General features: G+C 44.3%; 1 protein-coding gene across 2 annotated transcripts in view; it reads left to right on the top strand.

The window, feature by feature from the left end:
• LOC144754217 (E3 ubiquitin-protein ligase TRIM7-like) overlaps positions 1–27,114 on the top strand; it is a 376,582-nt gene that overhangs the window by 127,514 nt on the left and 221,954 nt on the right. The gene's annotated exons all lie outside the window — the stretch shown is intronic.

The raw sequence follows: 27,114 nt of genomic DNA, 5'->3' as shown, positions 1-27,114 counted from the left end.
GGTATGTTATGGTGGTACGGAATATTATGATGGGATGGGATGGTGTGGGTGCTATGGGGTGGGATCATGGTATAATATGGTATAGTATGTATGATTTGGTATGGTATGGTATTTAATGGTAATGTGCATGGTAGGGTACAGTTACTTGATTTGTGTCTGTAAACTTTGTCTTTTGCAGACTTTTCTAGATATGACTTCTCTCCATTCTGTATACGTGCTGCAGTATTTCCAGGGTTTAAATCATTCTTCTCCCTTGGACATTCATGCTGAGTTTATCAAAAAATCAGATGCAGTAATTTCACACTTCACATAAATGATCCTGCTAGGATAGACAACTGCGGGCAACTCAGTTACTGCAGTATTCTGAAATTTTCACTATTGAATGGGAATTGCCTCAGAATTTGGTATTTATTGCATAACACATTCTATGTTCTAGAGTTCTACCACCAACAGGGACCAAACACTGCCATAGTGCATTCATCGACAATAACCTAGCGCATTCATCGACACTGACCTAACACATGCATCTTCACCGACCAAGCGCATGTACCTACACTGACCTAGCGCATGCATCTACATCGACTTAGCGAATGCATCTACATTGACATAGTGCATGGAAGGACACTGACCTAGTGAATGGACGGACACTGACCTAGCACATGTATTGACACTAACCTGGTGCATGCATCTACACTGCCCTAGTGCATGCATCTACACTGACCTAGTGCATGCATCTACCCTAACCTGGTGCATGCATCTACACTGCCCTAGTGCATGCTTCTACACTGAACTAGCAAAAACAACAAGTGATGGACTGAATGTGGATCAATGTCACACACTCCCCCAGTCAAAAGATCTGGGCCCAAATCCATCGTTTTTTTGCACTCCACACCACCCTGGGTTAGACAATGGCGATATGCAAATCAGCTCTGACCCTGTTGCCCCATGGGAACAGTCCAGTCCGAACTACAAAAGCCATGTCCTTCCCAGAACGGAATCAAGCATCCGAGGACCGGACCGGTTTCGAGGTAACACCTCTCTTCAGCCCGGCTAGCTTGACTCCAAGTGGTGTGGAGTGCCTGGGACCCACGTCTGGGCATCCCCAGCGCACTTAGGGCGGCAATTGCAAAAACAACAAGTGATGGACTGAATGTGGATCAATGTCACACACTCCCCAGTCAAAAGATCTGGGCCCAAATCCATCGGTTTTTTGCACTCCACACCACCCTGGGTTAGACAATGGCGATATGCAAATCAGCTCTGACCCTGTTGCCCCATGGGAACAGTCCAGTCCGAACTACAAAAGCCATGTCCTTCCCAGAACGGAATCAAGCATCCGAGGACCGGACCGGTTTCGAGGTAACACCTCTCTTCAGCCCGGCTAGCTTGACTCCAAGTGGTGTGGAGTGCCTGGGACCCACGTCTGGGCATCCCCAGCGCACTTAGGGCGGCAATTGCAAAAACAACAAGTGATGGACTGAATGTGGATCAATGTCACACACTCCCCCAGTCAAAAGATCTGGGCCCAAATCCATCGTTTTTTTGCACTCCACACCACCCTGGGTTAGACAATGGCGATATGCAAATCAGCTCTGACCCTGTTGCCCCATGGGAACAGTCCAGTCCGAACTACAAAAGCCATGTCCTTCCCAGAACGGAATCAAGCATCCGAGGACCGGACCGGTTTCGAGGTAACACCTCTCTTCAGCCCGGCTAGCTTGACTCCAAGTGGTGTGGAGTGCCTGGGACCCACGTCTGGGCATCCCCAGCGCACTTAGGGCGGCAATTGCAAAAACAACAAGTGATGGACTGAATGTGGATCAATGTCACACACTCCCCCAGTCAAAAGATCTGGGCCCAAATCCATCGTTTTTTTGCACTCCACACCACCCTGGGTTAGACAATGGCGATATGCAAATCAGCTCTGACCCTGTTGCCCCATGGGAACAGTCCAGTCCGAACTACAAAAGCCATGTCCTTCCCAGAACGGAATCAAGTATCCGAGGACCGGACCGGTTTCGAGGTAACACCTCTCTTCAGCCCGGCTAGCTTGACTCCAAGTGGTGTGGAGTGCCTGGGACCCACGTCTGGGCATCCCCAGCGCACTTAGGGCGGCAATTGCAAAAACAACAAGTGATGGACTGAATGTGGATCAATGTCACACACTCCCCCAGTCAAAAGATCTGGGCCCAAATCCATCGTTTTTTTGCACTCCACACCACCCTGGGTTAGACAATGGCGATATGCAAATCAGCTCTGACCCTGTTGCCCCATGGGAACAGTCCAGTCCGAACTACAAAAGCCATGTCCTTCCCAGAACGGAATCAAGCATCCGAGGACCGGACCGGTTTCGAGGTAACACCTCTCTTCAGCCCGGCTAGCTTGACTCCAAGTGGTGTGGAGTGCCTGGGACCCACGTCTGGGCATCCCCAGCGCACTTAGGGCGGCAACTGCAAAAACAACAAGTGATGGACTGAATGTGGATCAATGTCACACACTCCCCCAGTCAAAAGATCTGGGCCCAAATCCATCGTTTTTTTGCACTCCACACCACCCTGGGTTAGACAATGGCGATATGCAAATCAGCTCTGACCCTGTTGCCCCATGGGAACAGTCCAGTCCGAACTACAAAAGCCATGTCCTTCCCAGAACGGAATCAAGCATCCGAGGACCGGACCGGTTTCGAGGTAACACCTCTCTTCAGCCCGGCTAGCTTGACTCCAAGTGGTGTGGAGTGCCTGGGACCCACGTCTGGGCATCCCCAGCGCACTTAGGGCGGCAATTGCAAAAACAACAAGTGAGGGACTGAATGTGGATCAATGTCACACACTCCCCCAGTCAAAAGATCTGGGCCCAAATCCATCGTTTTTTTGCACTCCACACCACCCTGGGTTAGACAATGGCGATATGCAAATCAGCTCTGACCCTGTTGCCCCATGGGAACAGTCCAGTCCGAACTACAAAAGCCATGTCCTTCCCAGAACGGAATCAAGCATCCGAGGACCGGACCGGTTTCGAGGTAACACCTCTCTTCAGCCCGGCTAGCTTGACTCCAAGTGGTGTGGAGTGCCTGGGACCCACGTCTGGGCATCCCCAGCGCACTTAGGGCGTCAATTGCAAAAACAACAAGTGATGGACTGAATGTGGATCAATGTCACACACTCCCCCAGTCAAAAGATCTGGGCCCAAATCCATCATTTTTTTGCACTCCACACCACCCTTGGTTAGACAATGGCGATATGCAAATCACTGAACTAGGGCATGCACCGACACTGTCCTAGTGCATGGATGGACATTGACCTAGCACATGCAACTATACTGACCTAGCACATGGACGGACATTGACCCAGCATATGGATGGACACTGACCTAGCACATGCATTCACACTGACCTAGCGCATGAACCTACATTGATCTAGCTCATGCACCTACAGTGACCTAGTGCATGCACCTACACTGACCAGTGGATGCACCTACACTGACCTAGCGCATGCACCTACACTGAGCTAGGGCATGCACCTACACTGACTTAGCGCATGCACCTACACTGACCTAGCGCATGCATCTACACTGATCTAGCGCATGCATCTACACTGACCTAGCGCATGCACCTACACAGACATAGTTCATTTCACCTACACTGATCTAGTTCATGCACCTACACAGACCTAGCACATGCAACTACACTGACCTATCGCATGCATCTACACTGACCTTATGCATGCACCTACACTGACCTAGCGCATGCACCTACACTGACCTAGCGCATGCACCTACACTGACCTAGTGCATGCTCCTACAGTGACCTAGTGCATGCACCTACACTGACCTAGTACATGTACCTACACTGACCTAGCACATGCATCTACACTGACCTAGCGCATGCATCTACACTGACCTAGCGCATGCATCTACACTGAGCTAGCGCATGCATCTACACTGACCTTGCAGTGTAGTTCCTATATTCCCAATAGGCTCTGCGCATTGGAATAACATAAACGGTAGTTTAGACGTAGGACTGAGGTCATCTAGGTCTCTACTGAAGTCTACTGAATATGTTAGACTTAATTAGGTTTGCCAGCTAGCTCAGAGGTCACTAGAAACTTTCTCGAATGTTCAGGAAGGAGTTAACTTTCCTGATTAGACAATAAGGGATTAGTTTCTGACAACCGCATAAACATGACAACTTTGCTCCCCCCAGAATAAGGAGTATATCTCCAGAGTCGTGTGAAAACAATAGACAGCTATTTCACTCAGTCAATCGTGCATGCTTAATTTCACCAGGAGTGCAGAGAAATAGAGAGACGGACGTTTTCAATAAAAGTTGTTATTTATTGAGCAGTCTGCATAATTTAGAATGTATGTTCTGCCGAAATTCAGGAAACCTAGTATTGATTGTAAATTCTTCAGCGATTTTGGTGCTTGGAGTACTGCACACTTCTCTAAGAAGTTGTCTGCTAGGCTTTTGCCTTCACTTGATAATTCATATCCTAAAAACAGGACAGTTAGATGGGCAATTCGTGACTTTTTAAAGTTGAATTTGTACCCTTCAGCTGCGAACCCAAGTATTATGGTGTTCACTCTTTTTAAGTGAGTCTCCAGGTCATCATCTGTAAGATAGATGTCATCGGCATAAGATAATGCCTCATTATCATACATTTGTAGTAACTCTGTTACCTCGGCTGAGAATAATCCTGGGCTGTTCTTGAATCCCTGTGGGAGTCGACAGAATTGTTACTGCGCCCCCATACAGGAGAAAGCGGTCAAATACCTACTTTCAGGTGCAATGTTTTGACAAAAGAAACCATTGAAATGTCTAATGTCGTTTTATATTTTTTGCGTACGATGTTATTCATTAGTGCTGCACTTTGTGAGTTTTGTACTGCAAATGTTTTGCAGCAGGAGTTTAAGTGTCTGTAGTCCAAAACTAGACGATATGAATCGTCTGGCTTGGAGACAGGAAACAAAGGATTGTTCATTTGTGAGGTGCATGTTTCAATCACCCCCTGATATTCAAGTTGATCTAAGATCGCTCTGACTTGCTTTTTAGCTTCTTGCTTAACTGGGTACTGCCTTTGTGCAGTAGGTTGATTTTTTAACTGGATTTTATGGTGAGGAGAATCCTCATCCCATCCTACATGATTTTTATATAATGCAGGGGCTTGGGCTACTGCCCATTTTCTAGCAAATGTGTATTTTTTATGAATTAGATTTTGATTTGAGAAGGCAGGCATGATCATTTCTTCGCCATGTGGGCACTCCCTGACAAACTCTGGTGGCCAGTCTCTCTCAGCTAACAGGATCTCATAGCCTTTCGAAAGGTTATCCCAAAAGAGACCCCTTACTTTCCTAGTTTTGTCCCCCTCTATACATAATGTTATTTCATATAATATATGGGGTTTGCTAACTCTGGTGTCTGCAGTTTTCACTTGAATGTATTCATTCGTGTCCACTGTCTCCAGAAGATTCATCAGGATCTTGCAAGCTATGGTTACTTCTGCTGCGCTGTCTAGCATTGTCTAAGCCCATTCTCCGTTTTTCAGTTGTGTCCTCAGAATCCTCGGCATGTTTTATTTTAATACTAGCTACCTTCTTCTTTGGAAATTGTAATTTTTTACTTTGATGAGCAGGTTCCTTGTCTTTGGACTTGACGTGCTCTTCTTTGTGTTCTGACCGTCCTCTTCTTTCCGATTTCCGTGAGGAATTCTGAAAAGATCGAGAGGAACGTGTATCAATATCTTGATATCTATCAGGTTTTCTCAAATTATCCCTATTTCTAAGGTTGTATCTTTTTTCAGAGGGCTCCCTTTGGGGAGACTTGCCTCCTCGTTCTGGAGATCTATCTCTCCGTTGAGGAGACCTTCCTCTGGACTGAAACCGTTTTTCTCTGGGAGTGGATTGTTTATTACCCTCCCAACTCTTTTTTGGAGTGTTGAGATTATTTTTAATAAACATTTTTTCAGGATTTTCAGTTAGTTGGGGTTTTAGTGGTTTCCCACCCAAACTATCTCTACCTAGTTCTTCATAGGATTTTTCTATGATTCTGGCAAGTTCAAAAGGTTGTTCTGCTATATCTGTTTCTTTCAATTTCTGGCGGATCGCCACAGATGCTACTTCTCCCTTTATGTTGGCTAGTAATATAGCCGAGACTTGCTTAAAGTCTTTCAGTAATTTCATACCTAGAGTTAAAGCAGGTTCTGGACCGTATTCATTTTGAATCTGTCTTAGTACGTCTGGTATAACCGCCATAGACGGAACACCATGTGTTTTTGTGTAAATCGAAGCAAAGACTGTGCCCCAAGTGTCATAGTCCTCCACATGTGGTGCGATCCCCATTGTTAGACAGATAGTCAGAATTCTATGTTTTTCATGAGGTGTAGTATCAGGAAATACTGCCTCTATTTGAGTGATTTTTTGAGCTAACCAGAATGGAATTTGTTCCCGTTTTGCGGATATTTTGCCAATGGCTGATTGTATATTCTGTGGTGTGATTTTATTTGTGTTCCCCTGGTGAGGGGTGGTCTGTGGAATTTTTATTGCAGGTTGGACAGTTGAAGTCCGCATGACATATTGGACAAATTGTCTATGTATTTTAATTAGTTGTTTTAGCTGAGCTAAAAGTTCCCGGTCTGACATTTGTTCAATGTCTGGATGTGGTGTGTAGCTGGCTAGAACCAGCCATGTGGCTCCTGGTCTACCTAGTGGACCTAGCCTGGTGATGTGATTTTGATGTTTTAGGGCGCCATTAAACCAGAGCAGGTGCTCTTGGTATGTTAGTGGGATTTCAACGTCTTCGAAAGGAGCGTATTCATCCGGAGGTTCCTCTATTTTGTAATAGTGGAAATCTTGTGTTATCGGATTTGCTTCAGGAAAATGTATCCATGAATAGAAGACCTCTGTCTGCCGATATTCATGGGCCTCTACCACAAATATGACTGTACCACCTCTTGATGATAGTCCATTTTCTATAAGTTTAAGAGTTTTAGTTTTTCTTACATTGACCGGAATGATTACAGCATTTGGGTCATTCTGTTGGAGAGTTGTGTCATCTAACAACAGTTGAGCTGCTAAAGCATCTCTTTCTTTATCCTCTTCACCTTCCGGCATTTTACTGACAGAAAGTGTTTTTATTGCAGATCAAGTTTCAAGGAAACAAAGATTAGGTGCACAATATTTTGGAACACTGTATCCTTCAACGTTGACTAAACCAAAAATTAATACATAGGAATCTCTTCCTACTAAGTTCCCGCGGATATTAACCTTTTACCCACTCCAGACGTCTTTTGGACTTTTTACGGGAAAAGGGGTCTGTGTGAAAAGCACGACTGAGTTACTCTAGTATCTTGCGTTAGATTATCGCCTTACCAAACGTTGGGTGCCATGTAGTGTAGTTCCTATATTCCCAATAGGCTCTGCGCATTGGAATAACATAAACAGTAGTTTAGACGTAGGACTGAGGTCATCTAGGTCTCTACTGAATATGTTAGACTTAATTAGGTTTGCCAGCTAGCTCAGAGGTCACTAGAAACTTTCTTGAATGTTCAGGAAGGAGTTAACTTTCCTGATTAGACAAGAAGGGATTAGTTTCTGACAACCGCATAAACATGACAACTTTGCTCCCCCCAGAATAAGGAGTATATCTCCAGAGTCGTGTGAAAACAATAGACAGCTATTTCACTCAGTCAATCGTGCATGCTTAATTTCACCCGGAGTGCAGAGAAATAGAGACACAGAAGTTTTCAATAAAAGTTGTTATTTATTGAGCAGTCTTCTTTCTCATGCAAGAGAAATGAATTGCCACAATTGCAATACTTGTTGTAAAGTAAAGTGCGTACAGTAAAAGTAGTATTATAAAATAATACTGTAAAAGCATTGATATGGTTTCTGAGCCATATGATACTTTAAAACGGATAAAATATATACATACATAAAATCATTGACTAAACGTACTCAACTGGTGCTTCTAAGATATGCCTACCCCGGTGTACATGACCTAAGCCTAATACGTGGGAAGAAGTAAGTAAGTTGCAGTTTAAGTTAAGTTGGTTTTTGCCAAGAATCTGAATCAAGAATTCTCTAAGGTTTTAATCAGCTCCGTACCTTGGTCATAGAATGAAGGAAGTCTTGTTTCTCTCTCTCAGGACTTGATCTCCCAGCAACCCGCAAGGGTGACTGGAAACACTGGAGCTGGAATTTCTCGGCAGGAGAAAAGACAGCGTCTCTCTCAGTGCGTCAAATGGGAGGGTCGGCTTCCTTCAGCACTCGCATCAGCTGGGCGCCGGGCAAGTAGATAGCCGCTCTGCTCCAAACCACCGTGTGTTTGCTTAAGGCAAGTGTTGGTATATTTATACCTGAAAGGTGCCGAGTTTGACGTAAGGTTGGACATAAGACGTCACTAAAAACTTACAGTTCTTTCTGGACTCCAGGAGTTCTTGTGCAAATCAAAACAAAAGCAGGGGGAATTCCTGGGCTGCTTGAGGCTTGGTTTGTTTAAAGAACGCGTTGTACTTTCTAGGAGTCTATGGGAGTAGCCTTGCCGTATTTGGACTGCAATGGCTATGACTAAATATGGATATGATTCTTATGCCTTTATAAGGATATTATTTGTTATAACCACATAAGGGCATAAATCGGGAATATAGAATTAGGGTCCTAGATACATTCACAACAACCTAGCGCATGCATCAACACTGACCCAGCGCATGCGCCTACACTGACCTAGCACATGTATCTACACTGACCTAGCGCATGCATCAACACTGACCTAGCACATGCACTTACACTGACCTAGCGCATGCATCTACACTGACCTGGCGCATGCATCTACACTGACCTAGCGCATGCATCAACACTGACCTAGCGCAAGCACCTACACAGACATAGTTCATTTCACCTACACTGATATAGTTCATGCACCTACACTGACCTAGCACATGCAACTACACTGACCTATCGCATGCATCTACACTGACCTTATGCATGCACCTACACTGACCTAGCATATGCTTCTACACTGGCCTAGCCTATACACTTACTCTCCTCTGGCGCATGCACCTACACTGACCTAGTGCATGCATCCTAACTAACTGTCAAGGTGCCAAGGAATATCCACAGGAGCCGACGATGGACCCAATGACCCTCCGCCTCAACCACCACTCGAAAATAAAATCAAAGTGATGTCTAAAGCAGGGGGGAAAGGGGAAGTGGAAGAGAAAGAGAGACAGCCTCTGTTCTGAAGCGTCGCGGCTTCTTCGGCTGTGGTCTTTGGGAATACTGTAGTGTGTACCTAGAAGAAAGGCATAATATAACAAACAACCTTGTTCACATCATACCTAAAATCTGTCATGCTATTGCTAGTGTTTCTTACCCCATAGGACCTAGCCTATAGCTTCTCTCTTATGGTAAGTATGTTCTTATAACAGATCCTGCAACAAACACAATAACAGTCAATAGTCTGTAACTCTAGAGTTGCACCCTCAGCCCCATTTGGTTCCACTCATTACCTGGTGCTGTTATAAAGTAGGCCTTGACTAGCTTCAACTGGAACTTCGGTGCTATGAATTTGATGTCGCACAAAATGAAATAGACCCTAGCTATGAGTAAACTAAACTGAGAACAAATAGTCTGTAGAGACAAATTATGCTTCCTGCGTAACAAACTAGTTATAGCTCTTCACAGTTCAATTTTCAGGTATTTCCTACCGTTGAACGACGACAAACTTCTTCCGAGTTACTTCACTCGAAAACGATTTTTTACCTTCGGACAATGTGAATCCCACGTTGCGCATGCGTAATTCTATCTTGAAAACGTTCTGAATCTTCTACATCTTGAACAGCTTTGAGTTCCAATCGTGAAGAAAGAACAACTCTTCACTCAGGAACGGTTACAGATGAAGTGCGCAGTTCACCTGTGGAACGCGCACCTCGTTAGCTCTGCTGCTCTCGTGCCCTGAGACGCTAGAACGGCAACCTGACCTCTGCTGTGGCCATTCTGTTCCGCCATTTAACGCCCTGGATTTCCTCAACACGGACAAGCACTGTTTTAGAATTATGAAAGATACTATGTGTCTCCTTCTCCATCGCGGGTATATAGCCTTCTCTTTGAAATGGGGTTGTACCTTAACTCTTGTGCTAACATTTGTATGTTGTAGCCACTGCAATCGTGACAGTACCTCCCTCCAAAAAGGGTCCCCCAATTTGGGTTTCTTAGGGTAAGCCTTATGAAAGTTTTTTATTAATCTTGGTGCATGCACATTAGAGGAGGGTTCCCATGATCTTTCCTCAGGACCAAAACCCTTCCAATCCACCAAATAAAATAACCTGTTTCTGGAAATTTTGGAATCTAGTATCTTGCTGACCTCAAACTCATCTCCTGACTCTGCATTTACTGGCATAGGAGTGTTATAAAGCCTTGCATTCACAGGATTTTTCTTTAGGAGGGAGATATGAAAAGCTGGATGAACCTTTAATGACTTGGGAAGTTGCAATTTCACCACCACTGGGTTTATAATCTTTAAAACCTTGAAGGGACTGATAAACCTAGGTTGGAATTTCCTATTCCCTTTAAGTCTTAGATGTTTGGTGGAGAACCACACCTGATCCCCCACCTTTAAACTAGCTCGCACTCTTCTTTTCTTATCTGCTTGTTTTTTGTAGGATTCTTTGGCTTAAACCATATTGCATGACCTGATATTCAAAAAGGCCGTATTTAGTCCTGAACGCAGTTTTCCACTCATCTCCCTCAGCAACTCGAACCAAGTGATAGGCCCCACGTAAGTCAAGCTTAGTATAAATTTTGGCCCCTTTGACCTGATCCAGGAGCTGCGAAATGAGGGGCAAGGGGTACCGATTCTTGACTGTCACTTGGTTCAAGGCTCTGTAGTCGATGCAGGTACGCAGGGTGCCATCTTTCTTAGGTCGAAAAAACAAAGGCGACGACACTGGTGATTGAGATGGCCGGATAAACCCAATTTTCAAGTACTCATCCAAATACTCCTTGAGGTGAACGTTTTCTGCTTCGGTCAACGCGTAAATTCGACTGCATGGCAATACTGACCCTGGTTCCAGCTCGATCTTACAATCATATTCCCGGTGAGGAGGGAGTCTTTCAGCATTACGTTTGTCAAAAACACTGGCCAAGTCTTGGTATTCCAGGGGAATATTCTGTGTTTCCAGAACACAAATGCTTTTAGTGAGCTGGGCTAACTCTCGGGCTGGAGATTCTTCGGACTTGAGTTTTGTACCCGCAAAATAGTTCTTCAAACAATGCTCAGAGTTCATTTCCACGGTTCTTCTCTCCCAATCAATAGTGGGGTTGTGTTCAGTCAGCTATGGCAGTCCCAAAATTAACTGAAATTGCGGGGCATCTATAAGATTACATTTTATAAATTCGCGGTGACCCTGCAACCCCTCCAATTCCAACGTTTCAGTCTCTTCGGTGATTGGGCCGGAGGTCAAGTTAGTACCATCCACCGCCTTCACCAAATCGAAATGTTTTTTCTTGATGGCCTTGACTCCAATTTCTTGAGCATATCTCAAATCGCAAAAGTTCCCCGTAGCGCCGGAATCTATCATTACTGACACCCCATTAATTTCTCGTGATCCAAATTTGACTGTAAACGTGAGTGTTAAGTTGGGCGCCGCTGATTGCAAAGTGTTAACCAGTTGTTGATGATTAGGAGTTGGCTGTTCCATACATCCCATCAGGGCAACTCCCTCTACTGATGGGATTTGTCTTTTAACCCCAAACTGACTTTGAGCTTTTTTGGACACTCTTTCACAAAGTGACCCAAGGCCCCACAATACAAACACAGATTGTTAGAACGTCGTTTCTCCTTTTTGTCTTTCGTCAGGGGACCTCTGATAGAGCCTATCTGCATAGGTTCTTCTCCAGTAGTAACGTCTGTCTTGCCTTCAGACTTGATGCGATCAAGACGGGGAATCCAGGTCCTGAAATCTTTTTTCTTCTCAGAACGTCTCTCATAAAGTCGATGATCTATCTGTAAAACTAGATCTATTAGTTCCGAATTTTCTTGCGGTCTCTTCGGTATCTGAGCTAGGGCATCTTTTAATTCGTCCTTCAGACCACGATAGAAAATGGCAGAGCGCTTGCCCTCGGGCCAGTCAGTCTCCATGATTAGTTTGTTAAACTGGGCGTTGTATGCTACTAAATCGCGATTCCCTTGCTTTAGATCCAACAACTCGTTGTCAGTAGCTTGGTTGGCGGTGCGCCTATCGAAAATTCTCAAAAATTCTTTTTTGAAGAGTTCAAAATTGTACAAAGCAGGGTCATTTCTGGAGATTAATGGCATGGACCAGGCAGCGGAGTCACCGCTCAAGTAGGACAGCATTAACGCAACCTTTGCTTGATCCTCTTTAAACACTACCGTTCTGCATAAAAAATGTAAGGAACACTGGGTAAGAAATATTTGGGCCTTATGGGGGTCCCCACTAAATCTCTCAGGGTTAGCTAAGGGAATAATTGGAGCCACCGAGTGTATCACTTGGGTTGCCACTTCAGCAGCAGATTTACGAGTAGGATCCAACCCCGGTAAAGGAGTAGTACCCGCCAGAAATTCCTCCATTTTGTGTTTAATTTGTTGAGTCACTTGTTGGGATCTTTTGACCTCATCTTTAAGGACCCTATTTTTCTCTGACGTACGAGTTAGTTGGTTTCGTAACCCTTCTAAAACCCCCGCTAAAGATTTTAAATCCAAACCTTCAGCCATGCCGACTCGGGTGGATAAAAGGGCACTTCAATCAGTCAATGTGCCAAGGAATATCCACAGGAGCCGACGATGGACCCAATGCCCCTCCGCCTAAACCACCACTCGAAAATAAAATCAAAGTGATGTCTAAAGCAGGGGGGAAAGGGGAAGTGGGAGAGAAAGAGAGACAGCCTCTGTTCTGAAGCATCGCGGCTTCTTCGGCAGTGGTCTTTGGGAATACTGTAGTGTGTACCTAGAAAAAAGGCATAATATAACAAACAACCTTGTTCACATCATACCTAAAATCTGTCATGCTATTGCTAGTGTTTCTTACCCCATAGGACCTAGGCTATTGCTTCTCTCTTATGGTAAGTATATTCTTATAACAGATCCTGCAACAAACACAATAACAGTCAATAGTCTGTAAATCTAGAGTTGCACCCTCAGCCCCATTTGGTTCCACTCATTACCTGGTGCTGTTATAAAGTAGGCCTTGACTAGCTTCAACTGGAACTTCGGTGCTGTGAATTTGATGTCGCACAAAATGAAATAGACCCTAGCTATGAGTAAACTAAACTGAGAACAAATAGTCTGTAGAGACAAGTTATGCTTCCAGCGTAACAAACTAGTTATAGCTCTTCACAGTTCAATGTTCAGGTATTTCCTACCGTTGAACGACGACAAACTTCTTCCGAGTTACTTCACTCGAAAACGATTTTCTACCTTCAGACAATGTGAATCCCACGTTGCGCATGCGTAGTTCTATCTTGAAAACTTTCTGAATCTTCTATATCGTGAACAGCTTTGAGTTCCAATCGTGAAGAAAGAACACCTCTTCACTCAGGAACGATTACAGATGAAGTGCGCAGTTCACCTGTGGAACGCGCACCTCGTTAGCTCTGCCTCTCTCGTGCCCTGAGATGCTAGAACGGCAACCTGACCTCTGCTGTGGCCATTCTGTTCCGCCATTTAACGCCCTGGATTTCCTCAACACGGACAAGCACTGTTTTAGAATTATGGAAGATACTATGTCTCTCCTTCTCCATCGCGGGTATATAGCCTTCTCTTTGAAATGGGGTTGTACCTTAACTCTTGTGCTAACATTGTAAGTTGTAGCCACTGCAGTCGTGACACTAACCTAGGGCATGCATCTTAACTAACCTAGGGCATGCACCTACACTGACCTACCGCGCATGCACCTAAACTGACCTAGCACATGGACCTACACTCACCTCATGCATGCGTCTCCACTGACCTAGCGTATGTATTATATTGTATTGTAACTGCATTTATATAGCGCTTACTACCGCTGACGAGGAGTCAAAGCACTTTTTCGGCGAGTAGCATGCTACTCCGAAACCCATATAGGATTAGTGTTGAATTAGTATAGTGAAATATGAAAGTAATTTGAGCAGTGGATCTGTCAGTCTGTTATTTGGATTGAGAAGGATAGTGTAGGGATAGAAAAAGCACTTTCTACCCCTGATGAGGTGTTGAAGTGCTTTTTGGCGAGTAGCACGCTACTCCGGAACCGAAACAGGATTGGTGGGGAATTAGTTTAGGATAATATGAAATTCATTTGAGCGGTGGACATGTTAGTCTGTTATTTGGATCGAAAAGGAATAGTGGGGGGAAAAAAGAGGAAAGGGTCTAGAATTTCTTTTTTTTTTAATTTACATTTTTTGGGAGTTTATAGCAGTAGGAGGAGTTTTAGGATGAGTAAACAGGGATGGAGAGGGATGAGTCATAGAGAAGGGTTTAGAAAGGTTGTTTGGGGGATCTGAATAGTAAAAGAGGTATGAGATGATGCAAGGAGAGTTCGAGGAGGGAAGAGTCTAGAAAGGGTTATTTTGGGGATCATAGTAGTGGTATTGAGTTTGGGATGAATGAGACAGTGGAGGTAGAAGATATTGATAGCGGTATAGGGTAGTGCATTGGAAAGAGTGGTAGAATGAGGTTTGAGATGAGTAAGAGTTGTGTAGAGGATATATTGTGAGAGATATAGGGTGGCACATTGGATATGCTGAATTAGAAGCAAAGTAGTAAATATAAAGATACATGAGTACATGGAAGATATATATATATATATATATTTCAAACCAAAGTTTTCCGGTGCGTTTGCGGCTCGCCATAGCATGCGCCAGGAACACAGTGCACGGACCAGAATTTGCGGTGCATAGATGATTTTATTCGCTTGTCGGCCTCATAACGTTTCGGCACACAGGTGCCTTGCTCACATGACAGCAAATAATAGTGAGGGTGCCATATTTAAAGTGCAAGTGCTGTGCTATGATTGGGCTCTTGCGAATAAAGATAGAAAGCAGACTTGATATAAATGCGTGTCAAATACATTTCATCACAACTCTATTGGTAAAATACCCTTCAGTCCCCTTAGTTAAAATACATTTGTTCCCCTAAGAGCTTCATGTAAATGTATGCATATATATCTACAAATCTCCAATTGCTAATTTGATATAGAGCCATCAGCACAGAGTACATATATATATTTGTAATAGTGCAATATCGTGATATAAAAGTGCATTGTGCATAAAATAATCACATCTATATGCCTCGGAGCCACAATTCTAAAATACCTGACTGAGCCCAGTCTGTATAATAGATTAAACGACCAACTCAAGTTTAACAAACTTAAATATGTTTGCCATTAATAAAGATCATCTTCATAATAATAATACCATCAGTAATATTGCACGTATGTGTTACATAGCTAAAAATATATAACGGACAACTCACTAAAGTTCCACTAATCAATTACTAATCACACTATCAGGGGGTGGGCAGATCACAGCCGTGATTCCCAAATTTGATCAAAACAATAAATTTGATATTGATACAGTTATAAAAGGCTACATTTGATTATAGATTTTCCTAAAATACAGAATGATCTAATTAATTCAAAGTATCATGTTCTTTGCTTGCACTGTAACTTGGTGAGTCTTATTTGTGTAACACCATAGAGAGACCATCTCCTGAACATCAGAATTGCATTTCCTCTTCGTTCAAACTTATCTTTTTAAGCAACTGCATGTCTTTAGATTCTGTTGGAAAAACAGAAACAAAGTTCCTGTTAATATCATATCCGTCTGACTGGTACCATTTTTTTCATCGAATAACTTGTACTATTATCCACAGGTGAGGACCATATCAAACTACGTTTGTATTAAAATAACATAGCATACTATAATCGATAAATAAATATCAAATATTAAAAACATAAATACATAGGATAGAATCCAGATTAACAAATGACTCATGACCTAGGTGTTGTTATCGACTACTCTATATCTGGTACCCTCTTATATTTAATGCAGACAAGTATACAAATCTTCAGTTACATTTAAACCGTTGGGCTGTTTGCTATTAAGTTAGAGAATATACTTTGTCTCCAACTTTCTGAGATTGGCTTCTCTATCGCCCCCTCTCCTGCTAGGCAATATGGAGTCCACCACGTAGTATTTCAGATCTTTATTGTTGCTGTTGTGGTGGGTCCTGAAATGACGCGCTACAGGATAAGTATTATCCTGTGATGTTACAGCTCTCAAGTGCTGCAGGATTCTTTTATGGACAGGCAGCTTAGTGCTGCCTACATATTGAAGTGGGCAGGAGCATTCTAGTATGTATACAGCAAATTCTGTTTTGCATGTCAAAGTTTTAGTAATTTTGTGCTCCCTGCCTCCAAACCTATCCTGATAACTTGTGCGATTCATCCCATGTGTACATGCCTTGCATGTTTTGTATTTGTGAAAGCCCCCTCTAGTGTGATACCATGCTGTATTAGTTAGAACTTCAGGGCACGTCCCCACCAATCTGTCCCTCATATTTGATGCCCTACTGTATGTTATTGTGGGCAGTTTGGGCAATGTATGCCCTATGATATTGTCTTTCAGTACTATGGACCAACTTTTGATGATAATTCTTCTCACCTCCCTGTGCTGAGATGAGAAGCCCGTAATAATTCTGAAGGGGTTTGGTTGAGGTTTAGCTATGGATACATTTGTTTCCACATTGATTGTGCTAGTTGTGGGAGGGCTATGTTTGACTAGCAGGTCCTGGCGATCCAGTTTTCTGGTTTTGTGAATCGCTTCATCAATAATTTTCTGAGAATACCCTCGCTCCCGGAATCTTTTGACACTGGCATTCTGTTCTTCCATTAGATCTTTTTCAGTGCTGCACAATCTGCGAAGTCGCAGCATTTCACCGTATGGTATACTCATGATTAGGTGGCGGGGGTGTGAGCTACTCGCATGGAGTGTCGTGTTGCCTGCTGTTTGTTTACGGAACAACTTTGTTTCCAGTTTGTTATTTTGTATATACACTAAAGTATCCAGGAATGGAACCTGTTGCTGGCTTAGCTCCCCTGTAAAGTGTATATTGAGATTGTTGTCGTTCAATCGGTCGATAAACCCCAGAGCTTCCTCCCTGCTTCCCCTCCACACCATGAATAAATCATCAATAAACCTGTGCCAACTGATGACATGATCTTTCATTTCCTGAGGAAAATTTGTTTGGAGGACCAGTTCCTCCCAAGCTCCCATGTGCAAACATGCGAAGCTAGGGGAGAAACTGGCCCCCATAGCTACTCCCTGCAATTGTCTGAATAGCAAATTGTTAAACATGAAAATGTTATGTTCAAGGCAGAATTGGAGCATGCAAATCAACATTACATTGTGTTTATAGAATACAGGATCCCTCCTCTCTAAATAGTATTGTATTGCTGCAATGCCATCCCCATGGCGAATACTAGTATAGAGAGATGTAACATCGAAGGCAATTAACCAATCCCCCTCTCGTACCTGTATATTGGACAATTTGGACAAAAAATATATATATTCGAGGCATATGAGCTGCAGATCTCACACTGAGCATTAGATCGCCACCTGGCGTTGGGCTCGGATGATTGCATGTGGTTGTTGTCTTGGAAGAAGTCTTTGTAGTCACGAGATAGGAGACTCCTCCCTTGGACGATAGTGCGCATGGGCATTGACTCCATCCTTGGATTGTTTTTTTCCGGCACTGGGTTCGGGTGTAACTTTTCCGCTCCAGTTCGAAAACTATTTTCCAAGAAGTTTGACGCGTAAAAACGTACTTAAACTTCTTCAAACAACTTTCGATATCAAGAACCATCGACTGACTTCTTCAGCTCGATTCCGATCATTGACGTGGGCCGTTGGGCCTATCCACGCCGTGAGGACTACAGCTCATGGAAAGGACGCCGTTCAAGAAATGCCCCCAGTGTGGAGCAAAATTGCAGCACAGTGACCATCACAAGGTCTGTAACCTGTGCTTATCACCAGAACACAACGAGTCCAGCTGCCCAGCCTGCGCATCCTTTTGATCCAAGAAGATCATTCGAGATCAGAGGGCCCGTCGACACATCATGTGGAGATCAGCTCCGGAACCAGTGGACATCTTCAACGAGGGTCCAGAGGTACCATTGGAAGATTCAGAAGATCTCGAGATCGTATCTGGGGCAGACGACTCCGGTGACGCCATACCTTCGTGTCAACGCGTGAGTACTACTGCCCCTACCCCAACCCCAACACCAAAATCGAAGGCAAAGTTCAGCACTCTGCCTCCGGGGCCCAGTCACGACCAAAAAGCGACTTCAGAAGCTCAGCCTTCGAGCCCGGCTCTGAAGAAAATCCAAAAGCCTTCTGGTAGCTCGGTACCGAGCAAGTCGCACGTGCCGCTACCACCAGCTCCCTCGGCACCAAAACCGAAAGAAGTACCGGTTCCGAAAATCACTCCGAAACCGTCGACTCCTAAAAGACAAAACAGCTCAGAAAATAATAAAGCCTGCTTCTGACGCTTCCAAGCCGACGAAACCAGCTTCGGCTGCAAAGCCAAGATCTTCTGAGCCAAGACGTATGCAGAAGGACTCTGCCACAACTCCTAAGGCTAAAGATAAAGAAAAGCAGCAACCACACTTGGAACAGAAAAAATCTGCACCAAAAGCAGTTCCTCAGGAAGAAGAGCATTTTCACCCTGATCCTACACAGAAAAAGATCTATATTGATCCAAAGACAGGACATGTTTCTACTGTGCCACACAGAAAGAGAAAAATTAGACACAGCACCTCCACCTCCAGTGCCTGTGAAGAAGAAGGACTCTGCCACATCGCCTATGCACCCTTCTTCTCTTATACCTCCCTCTATCCCACCTCCTCTTCCTTTACCTATTTCACCTCAAAATTCTCCTCCTCATTTTTCACCACCACATACACCTCCTCATAATGATGATGAGGATGATGATAGTATGGGGGAGGGGACGACCTAAATGATCCTTTTAACTACCCAACTGATCCACCTGATTGGGAGTACCCAATCCCACAGGATGTACCAGACATCCCTGATCCACATCCATACCCATCCAAACCATCTCCTCCAGAAGGTAATATTGGGTTTGGAAACTTACTCAATAGAGCTGCCATCTATCATGGTGTCACAAATGCACTCAGATGAGGCAGAAGAGGATTTTTTACTAGATACTTTTGAACAATCCCAAAAGTCAGTTCAAATACTACCTATGATTAAGGGGGTCATTAAGCATGCACCAGAAGTGTTTAAAGATCCTGTTCGTGCTAGGATCATAAACCCCAGAATAGAAAGGAAATATAGGCCTGCTCCTGGGGATTCTGCCTACATTAAGGGACAGCTACCCGTAGATTCCCTAGTAGTTTCCAACGCTAGAAAACGCACAAACTCCCAAACCTCATGTGAAGCGCCACCTCCTGATAAAGAATCAAAGATGAAAGACTCTTCAGGCAAAAGAGTAGCTGCCCAAGCAAGCAATACATGGTGCAGAGCTAACACACAAGCCCTCTTTGCAAGATATGACAGGGCTCATTATGATCAGTTAGAAACACTTTTACAGCATCTACCTGACCAATAGAAAGCACAAGCTAATGATCTTATCCAAGAGGGTAAGCTAATCTCCAATGCATCAATCTAGTGCGCACTTGATGCAGCAGACACTGCATCTAGAGCAATAAACACTAGCGTCCTACTTAGACGCCGTGCATGGCTACGCATTTCAGGCTTTAAGCAAGAAGTGCAAACTACCATCTTAAATGAGCCATTTAGCCAACAGCAGCTTTTTGGGCCAGCTGTAGACACAGCACTTGAAAAAATGAAAAAGGACACTGACACTGCCAAATCTATGGGCGCTTTGCAGTCTCCACAAACATGAGGCTCTATTAGTCGCTCCTTCTATAGAGGAGGCTCCACACAAGCTGGAGCAGACAATTCAGCTTCCTTTAAAACCAATACACAAACATCCTCCAATAGAGGATATTTTAGAGGAGGCTATAGAGGAAACAACAACAAGGGAAGAGGTCGAGGTAATAACAACAATCAAACCACCCCCACCACAAAACAGTGGCTTCCTTCGCTCCCCCAACAGCAGTCCACCCCTATAGGGGGGAGAATAACACAGTTCCTAACTGTCTGGAATTCCATCACAACAGACAAGTGAGTAAGACAGATTATCCAGTATGGTTACTGCCTAGAACTTACAGCTACCCCTCCACATATACCACCCAGACAGCGTCCAATGTCCACATAACATCTTATGCTACTCAAAGAAGAGGTTCTCTCATTGCTTCAAAAACATGCAATAGAGATAGTTCCATTACAACATCAAGGGACAGGGGTCTACTCGCTGTATTTCCTAATACCCAAAAAGGAAGGGACACTAAGACCAATTCTCGACCCCAGGCCCCTCAATCTGTATATACACTTAGATCACTTTCGCATGATCACTTTACAACAAGTGCTCCCATTGTTGCAACAAGGCGATTTCCTTGCTACACTAGATCTCAAGGACGCCTACTTCCACATTCCCATGCATCCTTCTCACAGGAAGTATCTAAGGTTTGTACTAGAAGAACAACACTATCAGTTCAAAGTCCTAACATTTGGGGTCACAACTGCACCAAGAGTGTTTACAAAGTGCCTAGCAGTAGTAGCAGCACATCTCAGAAGACAACACATCCATGTCTTCCCATATCTAGATGACTGGCTCACAAAAGCCAAGTCATTCAATCAGTGTGTCCAACACACTTGTCAGACAATTCAAACATTGCACAACTTGGGGTTTACAATCAACTGCACCAAGTCGCATCTCCAGCCCTCTCATGTACATCAATATCTAGGGGCTACCATAAACACTTTTACAGCTCTAGCTTATCTCAGTCCAGCCAGGATACAGAGCATTCAAACCTTAGTAAATTTTTGAACAGCTATAGAATACACTATGATACACTAGAATTTACTAAGGTGAGCGAGACTACATTGTAAAGCTTGCTTAAACTGTATTAAGTATCATAGTGTATTCTATAGCTGTTCAAAAATTACTTCATAGGTTCGATTTTCAGAAGGCGGCCCAAAATCTGGAATTTATATACAATCTATAGAGATGTCCAATAGGAAGAAAAAGACACCTCGATTATTCAAACAACCCCATATTACAAAAAAGGTATAAACACTTCTATAAATTACTACAAGTGTATACTGTGACTGCAAAGTGCATTCAGGGAGAGGCCGAATCGAAAGGTCTTGGAAGAAGTCTTTGTAGTCACGAGATAGGAGACTCCTCCCTTGGACGATAGTGCGCATGGGCATTGACTCCATCCTTGGATTGTTTTTTTCTGGCACTGGGTTCGGGTGTAACTTTTCCGCTCCAGTTCGAAAACTATTTTCCAAGAAGTTTGACGCGTAAAAACGTACTTAAACTTCTTCAAACAACTTTCGATATCAAGAACCATCGACTGACTTCTTCAGCTCGATTCCGATCATTGACGTGGGCCGTTGGGCCTATCCACGCCGTGAGGACTACAGCTCATGGAAAGGACGCCGTTCAAGAAATGCCCCCAGTGTGGAGCAAAATTGCAGCACAGTGACCATCACAAGGTCTGTAACCTGTGCTTATCACCAGAACACAACGAGTCCAGCTGCCCAGCCTGCGCATCCTTTTGATCCAAGAAGATCATTCGAGATCAGAGGGCCCGTCGACACATCATGTGGAGATCAGCTCCGGAACCAGTGGACATCTTCAACGAGGGTCCAGAGGTACCAGTGGAAGATTCAGAAGATCTCGAGATCGTATCTGGGGCAGACGACTCCGGTGACGCCATACCTTCGTGTCAACGCGTGAGTACTACTGCCCCTACCCCAACCCCAACACCAAAATCGAAGGCAAAGTTCAGCACTCTGCCTCCGGGGCCCAGTCACAACCAAAAAGCGACTTCAGAAGCTCAGCCTTCGAGCCCGGCTCTGAAGAAAATCCAAAAGCCTTCTGGTAGCTCGGTACCGAGCAAGTCGCACGTGCCGATACCACCAGCTCCCTCGGCACCAAAACCGAAAGAAGTACCGGTTCCGAAAATCACTCCGAAACCGTCGACTCCTAAAAGACAAAACAGCTCAGAAAATAATAAAGCCTGCTTCTGACGCTTCCAAGCCGACGAAACCAGCTTCGGCTGCAAAGCCAAGATCTTCTGAGCCAAGACGTATGCAGAAGGACTCTGCCACAACTCCTAAGGCTAAAGATAAAGAAAAGCAGCAACCACACTTGGAACAGAAAAAATCTGCACCAAAAGCAGTTCCTCAGGAAGAAGAGCATTTTCACCCTGATCCTACACAGAAAAAGATCTATATTGATCCAAAGACAGGACATGTTTCTACTGTGCCACACAGAAAGAGAAAAATTAGACACAGCACCTCCACCTCCAGTGCCTGTGAAGAAGAAGGACTCTGCCACATCGCCTATGCACCCTTCTTCTCTTATACCTCCCTCTATCCCACCTCCTCTTCCTTTACCTATTTCACCTCAAAATTCTCCTCCTCATTTTTCACCACCACATACACCTCCTCATAATGATGATGAGGATGATGATAGTATGGGGGAGGGGACGACCTAAATGATCCTTTTAACTACCCAACTGATCCACCTGATTGGGAGTACCCAATCCCACAGGATGTACCAGACATCCCTGATCCACATCCATACCCATCCAAACCATCTCCTCCAGAAGGTAATATTGGGTTTGGAAACTTACTCAATAGAGCTGCCATCTATCATGGTGTCACAAATGCACTCAGATGAGGCAGAAGAGGATTTTTTACTAGATACTTTTGAACAATCCCAAAAGTCAGTTCAAATACTACCTATGATTAAGGGGGTCATTAGGCATGCACCAGAAGTGTTTAAAGATCCTGTTCGTGCTAGGATCATAAACCCCAGAATAGAAAGGAAATATAGGCCTGCTCCTGGGGATTCTGCCTACATTAAGGGACAGCTACCCGTAGATTCCCTAGTAGTTTCCAACGCTAGAAAACGCACAAACTCCCAAACCTCATGTGAAGCGCCACCTCCTGATAAAGAATCAAAGATGAAAGACTCTTCAGGCAAAAGAGTAGCTGCCCAAGCAAGCAATACATGGTGCATAGCTAACACACAAGCCATCTTTGCAAGATATGACAGGGCTCATTATGATCAGTTAGAAACACTTTTACAGCATCTACCTGACCAATAGAAAGCACAAGCTAATGATCTTATCCAAGAGGGCAAGCTAATCTCCAATGCATCAATCTAGTGCGCACTTGATGCAGCAGACACTGCATCTAGAGCAATAAACACTAGCGTCCTACTTAGACGCCGTGCATGGCTACGCATTTCAGGCTTTAAGCAAGAAGTGCAAACTACCATCTTAAATGAGCCATTTAGCCAACAGCAGCTTTTTGGGCCAGCTGTAGACACAGCACTTGAAAAAATGAAAAAGGACACTGACACTGCCAAATCTATGGGCGCTTTGCAGTCTCCACAAACATGAGGCTCTATTCGTCGCTCCTTCTATAGAGGAGGCTCCACACAAGCTGGAGCAGACAATTCAGCTTCCTTTAAAACCAATACACAAACATCCTCCAATAGAGGATATTTTAGAGGAGGCTATAGAGGAAACAACAACAAGGGAAGAGGTCGAGGTAATAACAACAATCAAACCACCCCCACCACAAAACAGTGGCTTCCTTCGCTCCCCCAACAGCAGTCCACCCCTATAGGGGGGAGAATAACACAGTTCCTAACTGTCTGGAATTCCATCACAACAGACAAGTGAGTAAGACAGATTATCCAGTATGGTTACTGCCTAGAACTTACAGCTACCCCTCCACATATACCACCCAGACAGCGTCCAATGTCCACATAACATCTTATGCTACTCAAAGAAGAGGTTCTCTCATTGCTTCAAAAACATGCAATAGAGATAGTTCCATTACAACATCAAGGGACAGGGGTCTACTCGCTGTATTTCCTAATACCCAAAAAGGAAGGGACACTAAGACCAATTCTCGACCCCAGGCCCCTCAATCTGTATATACACTTAGATCACTTTCGCATGATCACTTTACAACAAGTGCTCCCATTGTTGCAACAAGGCGATTTCCTTGCTACACTAGATCTCAAGGACGCCTACTTCCACATTCCCATGCATCCTTCTCACAGGAAGTATCTAAGGTTTGTACTAGAAGAACAACACTATCAGTTCAAAGTCCTAACATTTGGGGTCACAACTGCACCAAGAGTGTTTACAAAGTGCCTAGCAGTAGTAGCAGCACATCTCAGAAGACAACACATCCATGTCTTCCCATATCTAGATGACTGGCTCACAAAAGCCAAGTCATTCAATCAGTGTGTCCAACACACTTGTCAGACAATTCAAACATTGCACAACTTGGGGTTTACAATCAACTGCACCAAGTCGCATCTCCAGCCCTCTCATGTACATCAATATCTAGGGGCTACCATAAACACTTTTACAGCTCTAGCTTATCTCAGTCCAGCCAGGATACAGAGCATTCAAACCTTAGTAAATTTTTGAACAGCTATAGAATACACTATGATACACTAGAATTTACTAAGGTGAGCGAGACTACATTGTAAAGCTTGCTTAAACTGTATTAAGTATCATAGTGTATTCTATAGCTGTTCAAAAATTACTTCATAGGTTCGATTTTCAGAAGGCGGCCCAAAATCTGGAATTTATATACAATCTATAGAGATGTCCAATAGGAAGAAAAAGACACCTCGATTATTCAAACAACCCCATATTACAAAAAAGGTATAAACACTTCTATAAATTACTACAAGTGTATACTGTGACTGCAAAGTGCATTCAGGGAGAGGCCGAATCGAAAGGTCTTGGAAGAAGTCTTTGTAGTCACGAGATAGGAGACTCCTCCCTTGGACGATAGTGCGCATGGGCATTGACTCCATCCTTGGATTGTTTTTTTCTGGCACTGGGTTCGGGTGTAACTTTTCCGCTCCAGTTCGAAAACTATTTTCCAAGAAGTTTGACGCGTAAAAACGTACTTAAACTTCTTCAAACAACTTTCGATATCAAGAACCATCGACTGACTTCTTCAGCTCGATTCCGATCATTGACGTGGGCCGTTGGGCCTATCCACGCCGTGAGGACTACAGCTCATGGAAAGGACGCCGTTCAAGAAATGCCCCCAGTGTGGAGCAAAATTGCAGCACAGTGACCATCACAAGGTCTGTAACCTGTGCTTATCACCAGAACACAACGAGTCCAGCTGCCCAGCCTGCGCATCCTTTTGATCCAAGAAGATCATTCGAGATCAGAGGGCCCGTCGACACATCATGTGGAGATCAGCTCCGGAACCAGTGGACATCTTCAACGAGGGTCCAGAGGTACCAGTGGAAGATTCAGAAGATCTCGAGATCGTATCTGGGGCAGACGACTCCGGTGACGCCATACCTTCGTGTCAACGCGTGAGTACTACTGCCCCTACCCCAACCCCAACACCAAAATCGAAGGCAAAGTTCAGCACTCTGCCTCCGGGGCCCAGTCACGACCAAAAAGCGACTTCAGAAGCTCAGCCTTCGAGCCCGGCTCTGAAGAAAATCCAAAAGCCTTCTGGTAGCTCGGTACCGAGCAAGTCGCACGTGCCGATACCACCAGCTCCCTCGGCACCAAAACCGAAAGAAGTACCGGTTCCGAAAATCACTCCGAAACCGTCGACTCCTAAAAGACAAAACAGCTCAGAAAATAATAAAGCCTGCTTCTGACGCTTCCAAGCCGACGAAACCAGCTTCGGCTGCAAAGCCAAGATCTTCTGAGCCAAGACGTATGCAGAAGGACTCTGCCACAACTCCTAAGGCTAAAGATAAAGAAAAGCAGCAACCACACTTGGAACAGAAAAAATCTGCACCAAAAGCAGTTCCTCAGGAAGAAGAGCATTTTCACCCTGATCCTACACAGAAAAAGATCTATATTGATCCAAAGACAGGACATGTTTCTACTGTGCCACACAGAAAGAGAAAAATTAGACACAGCACCTCCACCTCCAGTGCCTGTGAAGAAGAAGGACTCTGCCACATCGCCTATGCACCCTTCTTCTCTTATACCTCCCTCTATCCCACCTCCTCTTCCTTTACCTATTTCACCTCAAAATTCTCCTCCTCATTTTTCACCACCACATACACCTCCTCATAATGATGATGAGGATGATGATAGTATGGGGGAGGGGACGACCTAAATGATCCTTTTAACTACCCAACTGATCCACCTGATTGGGAGTACCCAATCCCACAGGATGTACCAGACATCCCTGATCCACATCCATACCCATCCAAACCATCTCCTCCAGAAGGTAATATTGGGTTTGGAAACTTACTCAATAGAGCTGCCATCTATCATGGTGTCACAAATGCACTCAGATGAGGCAGAAGAGGATTTTTTACTAGATACTTTTGAACAATCCCAAAAGTCAGTTCAAATACTACCTATGATTAAGGGGGTCATTAGGCATGCACCAGAAGTGTTTAAAGATCCTGTTCGTGCTAGGATCATAAACCCCAGAATAGAAAGGAAATATAGGCCTGCTCCTGGGGATTCTGCCTACATTAAGGGACAGCTACCCGTAGATTCCCTAGTAGTTTCCAACGCTAGAAAACGCACAAACTCCCAAACCTCATGTGAAGCGCCACCTCCTGATAAAGAATCAAAGATGAAAGACTCTTCAGGCAAAAGAGTAGCTGCCCAAGCAAGCAATACATGGTGCATAGCTAACACACAAGCCATCTTTGCAAGATATGACAGGGCTCATTATGATCAGTTAGAAACACTTTTACAGCATCTACCTGACCAATAGAAAGCACAAGCTAATGATCTTATCCAAGAGGGCAAGCTAATCTCCAATGCATCAATCTAGTGCGCACTTGATGCAGCAGACACTGCATCTAGAGCAATAAACACTAGCGTCCTACTTAGACGCCGTGCATGGCTACGCATTTCAGGCTTTAAGCAAGAAGTGCAAACTACCATCTTAAATGAGCCATTTAGCCAACAGCAGCTTTTTGGGCCAGCT

This window comes from Lissotriton helveticus, chromosome 5_1 (assembly GCF_964261635.1).
Source record: "Lissotriton helveticus chromosome 5_1, aLisHel1.1, whole genome shotgun sequence".
Lineage (NCBI taxonomy): Eukaryota > Metazoa > Chordata > Amphibia > Caudata > Salamandridae > Lissotriton > Lissotriton helveticus.
The sequence above is the reverse complement of the archived record's forward strand: the minus strand, read 5'-3'. Positions and strand labels throughout refer to the sequence as shown.